This window comes from Heterodontus francisci, chromosome 43 (genome assembly GCF_036365525.1).
Source record: "Heterodontus francisci isolate sHetFra1 chromosome 43, sHetFra1.hap1, whole genome shotgun sequence".
NCBI lineage: Eukaryota > Metazoa > Chordata > Chondrichthyes > Heterodontiformes > Heterodontidae > Heterodontus > Heterodontus francisci.
In genome coordinates, this window is record NC_090413.1 from 26,375,666 (window position 1) to 26,384,928 (window position 9,263).

A 9,263-nucleotide genomic window follows, 5' to 3' on the forward strand; every position below is an offset into this window, starting at 1 on the left:
AGTTAAGCAACTACATTGTTACCTACAGTGCAAACCAGATAAGAATGGCAGATTTCCTTCCCTACAGGGCATAAGTGAACTAGAGGCTTTTTATGACAATCTGGTAGTTTCATGGTCACCATTACTGAGACTAGCTTTTTAATTCCAGGCTCAAGTCTCCAGACATTAGCCCAGGCCTTTGGATTACTAGTCCAGTAACATAACCACTGTGCTACCATGCCTTCCATTGTATTGTACTGACTTCGATAGTAAGTAATATTGGGTAGAGTGGACATATAATTCTATCGTATGTTCCTTCTTTGGTTTATGAGTCCTTTTGTCCCACATGTCATTTGTCCCCACATGCAACAAAAATGGATCAAAAATCATGCATTTATATGGCACCCTTCATGTCCTAAGGAAGTTACAAAATGCTTGACAACCAATTAATTACTTTTGAAGTGTTTTGCAAGTCATACATTTGCAATAGTATGTTCAACACTAAGCCATTTCTTCAGCCCATCACATCTTGTTTTTGTGTTCTTCGCTCCCTTGGAAAAACACTACCCAGCACCATTAGCATTCATCAAGTCATAGAATGATACAGCACAGAGAGGCCATTTGGTCCATTGTGTCTGTGCCAGCTCTTTGATAGAGCTAACCCATTAGTCCCACTCTTCTTGCTCTTTCCCCATAGCCCCGCAAAGTTTTCCCCTTTATCAAATTCCCTTTTGAAAGTTCGTATCCAAACAGCTTCCACTGCCCTTTCAGATCATAACAACGTGCTGAGTAAAGTCTCCTGATCTCATTCTTTTGCCAATTATCTCATATCTGTTTACTCTGGTTTACTGACCCTTTTCCCACATGAAATAGAACTGGGACACTGTTATCATAACTCAAGTCCATCCATTCCACTATTGTGTTCCCTCTTACAACCTGCGCTTCCAACATATTTGCCATCTCTCCATTTGTATCTGGACTTTGCGTAGCAGTCTTCACATGCTCCTCGCTCACTACCACTGTGTGCCTCCTACCTGCACTCCAGGCTGTAAATCCACAAAACCACTCAAACTCTTCCAACTGCACGTATTAGGAGCATTGACGAACATGTCCAATTTACTTCCCTTTCCCTTAGCCACTAGCTTTAATTCAGTCATCACTGCATTACAGAGTCTCTTTAGTGTAACAATTAATTTTTCTTCCAATTGGTAACTTTTACAATTCTACTCAGTTAGCATGAGATATTATCACACACTAACTAGAGTCAGAGGGGTTCATTTCCATTTTTGTTATGATAAATACTTACTGTTAAGAATGTGTTAATGTTGGAGAGCTTCTTTGAACCCTTGCCAAGTAGTTAATTGGGAAATGACATTCTCACAGCTTGGTGGTAAACATATAGAGTTAGTGCACTGTCATCACCCAAAGTTTGCTTGTTGCCTTTTCAGATAATTCCATTTCATTTTAATTCATCTCTCTCCTCCGTAGCATTTCTTCAGGGTTGTGGTTGTCCCTCTATTCTACATGCTGCTCGACCTTCCCTTCCACAGGCTTTACTAGAAAGAAAAATTTGGAAGGGTGGATTATAGTTACACAGAATATACAGCACAGGAACAGGCGCGACTAGTTCATGATGGTGTTTATACTCCACACAAGCCTCCTTCCGTCTTTCTTCATCTCATTCTATCAGCATAACCCTCTGTTCCTTTCTATATGGGTATTTAGCTTCCCCTTAAACCATCCTCTTCAACTACTCCCCGAAGCAGTGAGTTCCACATCCTCACTCTCTGGGTAAGGAAGTTTCCTCTGAATTCATTATTTGATTAGGAGGTGTAGGAAACATGCTAGCCAATTTCTGGTGGAGAGGTTTAGGGAGTGAATTCCAGAGCTTAGGGCCTAGGTAGCTGAAGGCATGAAAATTGCAGATGTGCAAGAGATCAGAGTGTAGAGTTCTTGGAGGATTGTAGGGCTGGAGGAGGTTACAGAGATAGACAAGGGTGAGGACATAAAGGGATTTGAATGTAAAGATGAAAGTTTTAACATTGATGCATTCAGGGACTGGGAGCCAATAATATAGCTCTCAATTGATAGTCATCTTCAGAAAGCCACATGGTTGGGAAACAGGAATGTTTCACTGGAATATTAAGGTGAGGTTTTCTTAGGGATTAGGGTTGGGGTTGAGGTAAACTGTTGAGTTATGGCTGCAGCCTCCATTATAGAATACAATTGTTTTGCAAAGTACTTTGCTCTTTTAAATTGGAAAGGTTTCACACTGTTAAATCATTTTAATGGGAACAATGCAGGCCAGCAAGAGATCAGATTGATGCATTTCTAACCAGGCAAGCAGAAAAAGGCCAATTATTTCACATTGGCAGAGGACAATTAAATAAATCAGTGTGAATTTTTACTGCAGAGGTGAGATTATTCTTTATCTTAAAACCAGCGAAAATTCGATCTATTCCTCAGAGTATTCTTGATGCCTTTGCAGTACTCAGAGTGTTCTGTCCCCAGTTATATTGTTTGTTCTCATGTACCTGGGTGTGCAGATGACTCATTTTCACAACAGACTGATTCAAGAGACTTGTGTTGACATTGTTCTTCCTATCATTTTCACTGCTGTGACCTGCTTCTTCACAGTAACACCAACTGTGCAGTGTGGCCAAAGGGAAATCAGGATTCCAGCTTCGGGATTTTGTAATGGGAGCCTCCAGCCTCTCCTTTGGCTCACAGTACTTGCAGTATAACTGAGCCAAAACCCTGATTTTTATTAATTTTAGGAGGCTCACAAGTCGCCTGCCCAGAACAGCCGTTAAAGTTTCGCTGTGATTGATGTCAGCTGTGGCTCAGTGGGTAGCCTCTGAGTCTGAGGCTTGAGCACATAATCTAGGTTGACACTCCAACACAGCACTGAGGGAGTACTGCACTGTCAGAGGTTCTGCTGTTTGGACGAGACATTAAACCAGTACCCTATCTGCCCTCGGGTGGACGTAAAAGGTCCCATGGCACAATTCCGAAGAAGACTGGGAGAGTTCTTCCCAATATCCTGGAGACTATTTATTCCTCAACCAACATCACTAAAAACAGAGGCAGGCAACAGCACACTCCAGTTTATAAAGGACGCGAGGTCCCCTAATGAATGTTGGATATGTGATGGTGGCTGTGGCAGTAAGTGCCACCTCCATGATATCACAACTGACAATGCCCTGCCAAGAGTTTAATGACCTCACCAGGTCAGAAGGAGGCCATTCGGCCCATCATGCCTGTGTCGGCTCTTTGAAAGATCTACCCACCCCCCTGCTCTTTCCCCATAGCCCTGCAAATTTTCACCTTCAAGTATTTATCCAATTTCCTTGGGAAAGTTACTATTGAATCTGCTTCCACCGCCCTTTCAGGCAACGCGTTCTCTATTACAATAACTCGTAAAAAAGACTCCCCCCATCTCATGTAAGATTCTTTATGATTCTATAAATGTCTGTAGATGGTGGGAAGAGGGAAAACGTGGACAGAATTGTTCATGCAGTCGGCAGATGTGGCATGTCATCCTCGAGTTGGTTTGCCAGCCTCTGGCTGGTCTTTCTGCTTCTCCTCTGCGGTCATCAGAGTGAGCCTCCTCGATAAGGCAACGGTATTAACCCAGTTTCTGCCAGGCAGGCAGGTCTCAAATCATTCAACATTCAAGATTAAATCGGAGAGGTGGATGAAATTAAAGCGCTTGAAGGGGTATGGAAAGAGGACTGGTAAACGTGATTTGAGCCATTTGTTGACATGGAAGGTAAGTGCGGACATGGACTCGTTGCTTCTGTGTTTTAACTTCTATGTTTTTGTAAATGACTCCACACCATGTCTTGAGCAGTCTCTACATGAAGAAAAACCCCTGGATGTTAGTCCTAAATTCATGCCTTTCTGCCGACTGTCATAGTTCTGTTTGAATGAATTGTCTGGATTTATCTTTTCAATACTATTTGTATAAATTATACCTCTCATTGGTTACATCTCAGACACCTCCTTTCAAGGTTAAGAGCACATTTGTCAGTCTTTCTTCACAACTCAGCCCGATGCACAAGGAGTGTCCTTGAGTTCATCAAATCTCACCCAATAACAACAAATTGCATTTCTATAGCACCTCTAATGCCCAAGGCGCTTCACAGGAACATTATTAAGCAAAATTTCATACTGTGCCACATAAAGAGCTGTGAGAACAGGTGGTCATACTCCCTTACACAACCTCAGGATGTCCCACTAAAATAAAAGCAAAATACTGCGGATGTATTCGCTGCTCACAATGTGGTCTCCTCTACATTGGGGAGACCAAGCGCAGACTGGGTGACCGCTTTGCGGAACACCTCCGCTCAGTCCGCAAGCGGGACCCCGAGCTTCCGGTTGCTTGCCATTTCAACACTCCCCCCTGTTCTCATGCTCACATCTCTGTCCTGGGATTGCTGCAGTGTTCCAGTGAACATCAACACAAGCTCGAGGAACAGCATCTCATTTACCGATTAGGCACACTGCAGCCTGCCGGACTGAACATTGAGTTCAATCATTTCAGAGCATGATGGGCCCCCCATTTTACTTTTATTTTAGTTATTTTTTAAAAATATAATTTTTGTGTTTATTTTATTTTATTTCATCTTAGTTTGTTCAGTTTGCTTACCCACTGTTTTTTTTCATGTTTGTACTTGTGACTGTTCAGTTTTCAGTCTGTTAACACTCTATCTGTACTAATGCTTTGTCTTTCAACACATCATTAACATATTATTTTCCTTTGCTCCATGACCTTCTGGTCAGCTATTCTGTGACCTTGTCCTATCTACGCCTTCTCCTTTGTTATCTCTTTCCCCGCCCCTGCTTTACTTGCTCATAACCTTTCACATTTCTAATATTTGCCAGTTCTGAAGAAGGGTCACTGACCTGAAACGTTAACTCTGCTTCTCTTTCCACAGATGCTGCCAGACCTGCTGAGTGGTTCCAGCATTTCTTGTTTTTATCTCAGTATGCCCCAAACTGCTTTACAGCCAGTGAAGTATGTTTTGAAGTGTCACCACTGTTGTAACGTAGGAAACCCGGCAGCTAATTTGCACACAGCAAGATCCCACATACAGCATTGTGCTAATAAACAGAAAATCTATTGTATTGGTGTTGGTTGTGGATAATTATTGGCCAGAACACCGGGCAGAACTCCCCTACTCTTCTTCAGAAATAGCACTGTGTAATCTCCTACGTCCTCCTAAGAGGGAATACGGGGTCTCAGTTTTAACAGCCTATCCAAAAGACAGCAACTTCAATAGTGCAGCACTCCGTCAGTACTCCACAAGGAGGGGATACTATAACTGTACCCTTGCAAAGAGCCACCTTCAGAAAAGGAGTGGATCGCTGACCCATGGATCTGTACCTCTTCTGGTCTCCTGGTCACCTGTCTCCAGTTTCTGGTCCCCCACATGCCATCATGGCCATGTGCGGAACATTCTGCAGTCATTAAAAAGGCCCAATAAGTGATGCTGACTCCGACACATGGGTCATCGATTTTTCCTGATGAGAAGATATGGGGAGGCTCATTTTATAATCCTCACTGTATGTATCACTAGACTGAGACAAGATTCAAGCATTGCTGAGATCCATAAAGAGTTTACAAATGAAATCATTGCTAACTTGTTAAAGCTCCAACCTATAATGAAATAAAGTCCAATCCCAAGTATATCTTTTATTCAAAAGAACTCCACTTAGTGTAAATCCAAGAGAAAGTCCCCAGTTTACAGGCAATCTCACTGGGTCATTAATTAGTTTTTGGAAAAAATAATGATCAAGTATTAGGAATCTAGTGTAATATTACAGTCAACACAAACTCTTACAGATCTTAAATCATGCAGCAATGGTTAACAACCATTCTTGGTATTCTTATTGTTATTTATTTCCTGTAGATTTCTGAATTAATAATACAACTCAACCAGTTATTAAAGAGAATGTACCTTTGTCGGTGGGAGAGGTCATTGCACCTCACTGGACAGCTACCGCCTGCCTCAAACCGGGCAGCCCCCGGTCAATAAGGTTCTGTCCCGCCACAGTCTGCCTGCTTCAATGGGTGCTTGGAGCTCAGGGTCATTGCCCGAAAGGTGGACTGAAACACCGCACCAAACAACGTGAAAAAAGGAAAGAAGGTACCAGCCCTTCGCTTTGCAAGCTGGAACGTCAGAACTATGTGTCCTGGCCTGTCGGAAGACCTTACACAAATCAACGATTCTCGGAAGACCGCCATCATTAACAACGAGCTCAGTAGGCTCAATGTGGACATTGCAGCACTTCAGGAGACTTGCCTCCCCGCGAGTGGCTCTCTAGCAGAGCAAGACTACACCTTCTTCTGGCAGGGCAGGGATCCTGAAGAACCAAGACAGCATGGAGTGGGCTTCGCCATCAGAAACTCCTTGCTCAGCATGATAGAGCCTCCCTCAAATGGCTCGGAACGCATACTGTCCATCCGACTGCTCACCACCTCTGGTCCAGTACACCTACTCAGCATCTATGCTCCAACACTCTGCTCCCCACCTGAAGCTAAAGACCAGTTCGATGAACAACTCCATAACATCATTAGCAGCATCCCCAACACCGAACACCTATTCCTGCTGGGGGACTTTAATGCCAGGGTTGGGGCCGACCATGACTCATGGCCCTCCTGCCTTGGGCGCTATGGCGTTGGAAGGATGAATGAGAACGGGCAGAGGCTGCTTGAGTTGTGTACCTATCATAACCTCTGCATCACCAACTCGTTCTTTCACACAAAACCCTGTCATCAGGTTTCATGGAGGCACACAAGATCGCGTCGTTGGCACCAGCTAGACCTCATTGTCACAAGGCGAGCCGCCTTAAACAGTGTTCAAATCACACGCAGCTTCCACAGTGCGGACTGCGACACCGACCACTCCCTGGTGTGCAGCAAGGTTAGACTCAGACCAAAGAAGTTGCATCATTCCAAGCAGAAGGGCCACCCGCGCATCAACACGAGCAGAATTTCTCACCCACAGCTGTTACAAAAATTTCTAAATTCACTTGTAACAGCCCTTCAAAACACTCCCACAGGGGATGCTGAGACCAAGTGGGCCCACATCAGAGACGCCATCTATGAGTCAGCTTTGACCACCTACGGCAAAAGTGCGAAGAGAAATGCAGACTGGTTTCAATCTCATAATGAAGAGCTGGAACCTGTCATAGCCGCTAAGCGCATTGCACTTTTGAACTACAAGAAAGCCCCCAGCGATTTAACATCCGCAGCACTTAAAGCAGCCAGAAGTACTGCACAAAGAACAGCTAGGCGTTGCGCAAACGACTACTGGCAACACCTATGCAGTCATATTCAGCTGGCCTCTGACACTGGAAACATCAGAGGAATGTATGATGGCATGAAGAGAGCTCTTGGGCCAATCATCAAGAAGATCGCCCCCCTCAAATCTAAATCGGGGGACATAATCACTGAGCACTACCTAGAACTGTACTCCAGGGAGAATGCTGTCACTGAGACTGCCCTCAATGCAGCCCAGCCTCTACCAGTCATGGATGAGCTGGACATACAGCCAACCAAATCGGAACTCAGTGATGCCATTGATTCTCTAGCCAGCGGAAAAGCCCCTGGGAAGGACAGCATTACCCCTGAAATAATCAAGAGTGCCAAGCCTGCTATACTCTCAGCACTACATGAACTGCTATGCCTGTGCTGGGACGAGGGAGCAGTACCCCAGGACATGCGCGATGCCAATATCATCACCCTCTATAAAAACAAAGGTGACCGCGGTGACTGCAACAACTACCGTGGAATCTCCCTGCTCAGCATAGTGGGGAAAGTCTTTGCTCGAGTCGCTCTGAACAGGCTCCAGAAGCTGGCCGAGCGCGTCTACCCTGAGGCACAGTGTGGCTTTCGTGCAGAGAGATCGACCATTGACATGCTGTTCTCCCTTCGTCAGATACAGGAGAAATGCTGTGAACAACAGATGCCCCTCTACATTGCTTTCATTGATCTCACCAAAGCCTTTGACCTCGTCAGCAGACGTGGTCTCTTCAGACTACTAGAAAAGATTGGATGTCCACCAAAGCTACTAAGTATCATCACCTCATTCCATGACAATATGAAAGGCACAATTCAACATGGTGGCTCCTCATCAGAGCCCTTTCCTATCCTGAGTGGTGTGAAACAGGGCTGTGTTCTCGCACCCACACTTTTTGGGATTTTCTTCTCCCTGCTGCTTTCACATGCGTTCAAATCCTCTGAAGAAGGAATTTTCCTCCACACAAGATCAGGGGGCAGGTTGTTCAACCTTGCCCGTCTAAGAGCGAAGTCCAAAATACGGAAAGTCCTCATCAGAGAACTCCTCTTTGCTGACGATGCTGCTTTAACATCTCACACTGAAGAGCGCCTGCAGAGTCTCATCGACAGGTTTGCGGCTGCCTGCAATGAATTTGGCCTAACCATCAGCCTCAAGAAAACGAACATCATGGGGCAGGACATCAGAAATGCTCCATCCATCAACATTGGCGACCACGCTCTGGAAGTGGTTCAAGAGTTCACCTACCTAGGCTCAACTATCACCAGTAACCTGTCTCTAGATGCAGAAATCAACAAGCGCATGGGTAAGGCTTCCACTGCTATGTCCAGACTGGCCAAGAGAGTGTGGGAAAATGGCGCACTGACACGGAACACAAAAGTCCGAGTGTATCAGGCCTGTGTCCTCAGTACCTTGCTCTATGGCAGCGAGGCCTGGACAACATATGCCAGCCAAGAGCGACGTCTCAATTCATTCCATCTTCGCTGCCTCCGGAGAATACTTGGCATCAGGTGGCAGGACTATATCTCCAACACAGAAGTCCTTGAAGCGGCCAACACCCCCAGCTTATACACACTACTGAGTCAGCGGCGCTTGAGATGGCTTGGCCATGTGAGCCGCATGGAAGATGGCAGGATCCCCAAAGACACATTGTACAGCGAGCTCGCCACTGGTATCAGACCCACCGGCCGTCCATGTCTCCGCTATAAAGACGTCTGCAAACGCGACATGAAATCGTGTGACATTGATCACAAGTCGTGGGAGTCAGTTGCCAGCATTCGCCAGAGCTGGCGGGCAGCCATAAAGACAGGGCTAAATTGTGGCGAGTCGAAGAGACTTAGTAGTTGGCAGGAAAAAAGACAGAAGCGCAAGAGAAGAGCCAACTGTGCAACAGCCCCGACAAACAAATTTCTCTGCAGCACCTTTGGAAGAGCCTGTCACTCCAGAATTGGCCTTTATAGCCACTCCAGGCGCTGCTTC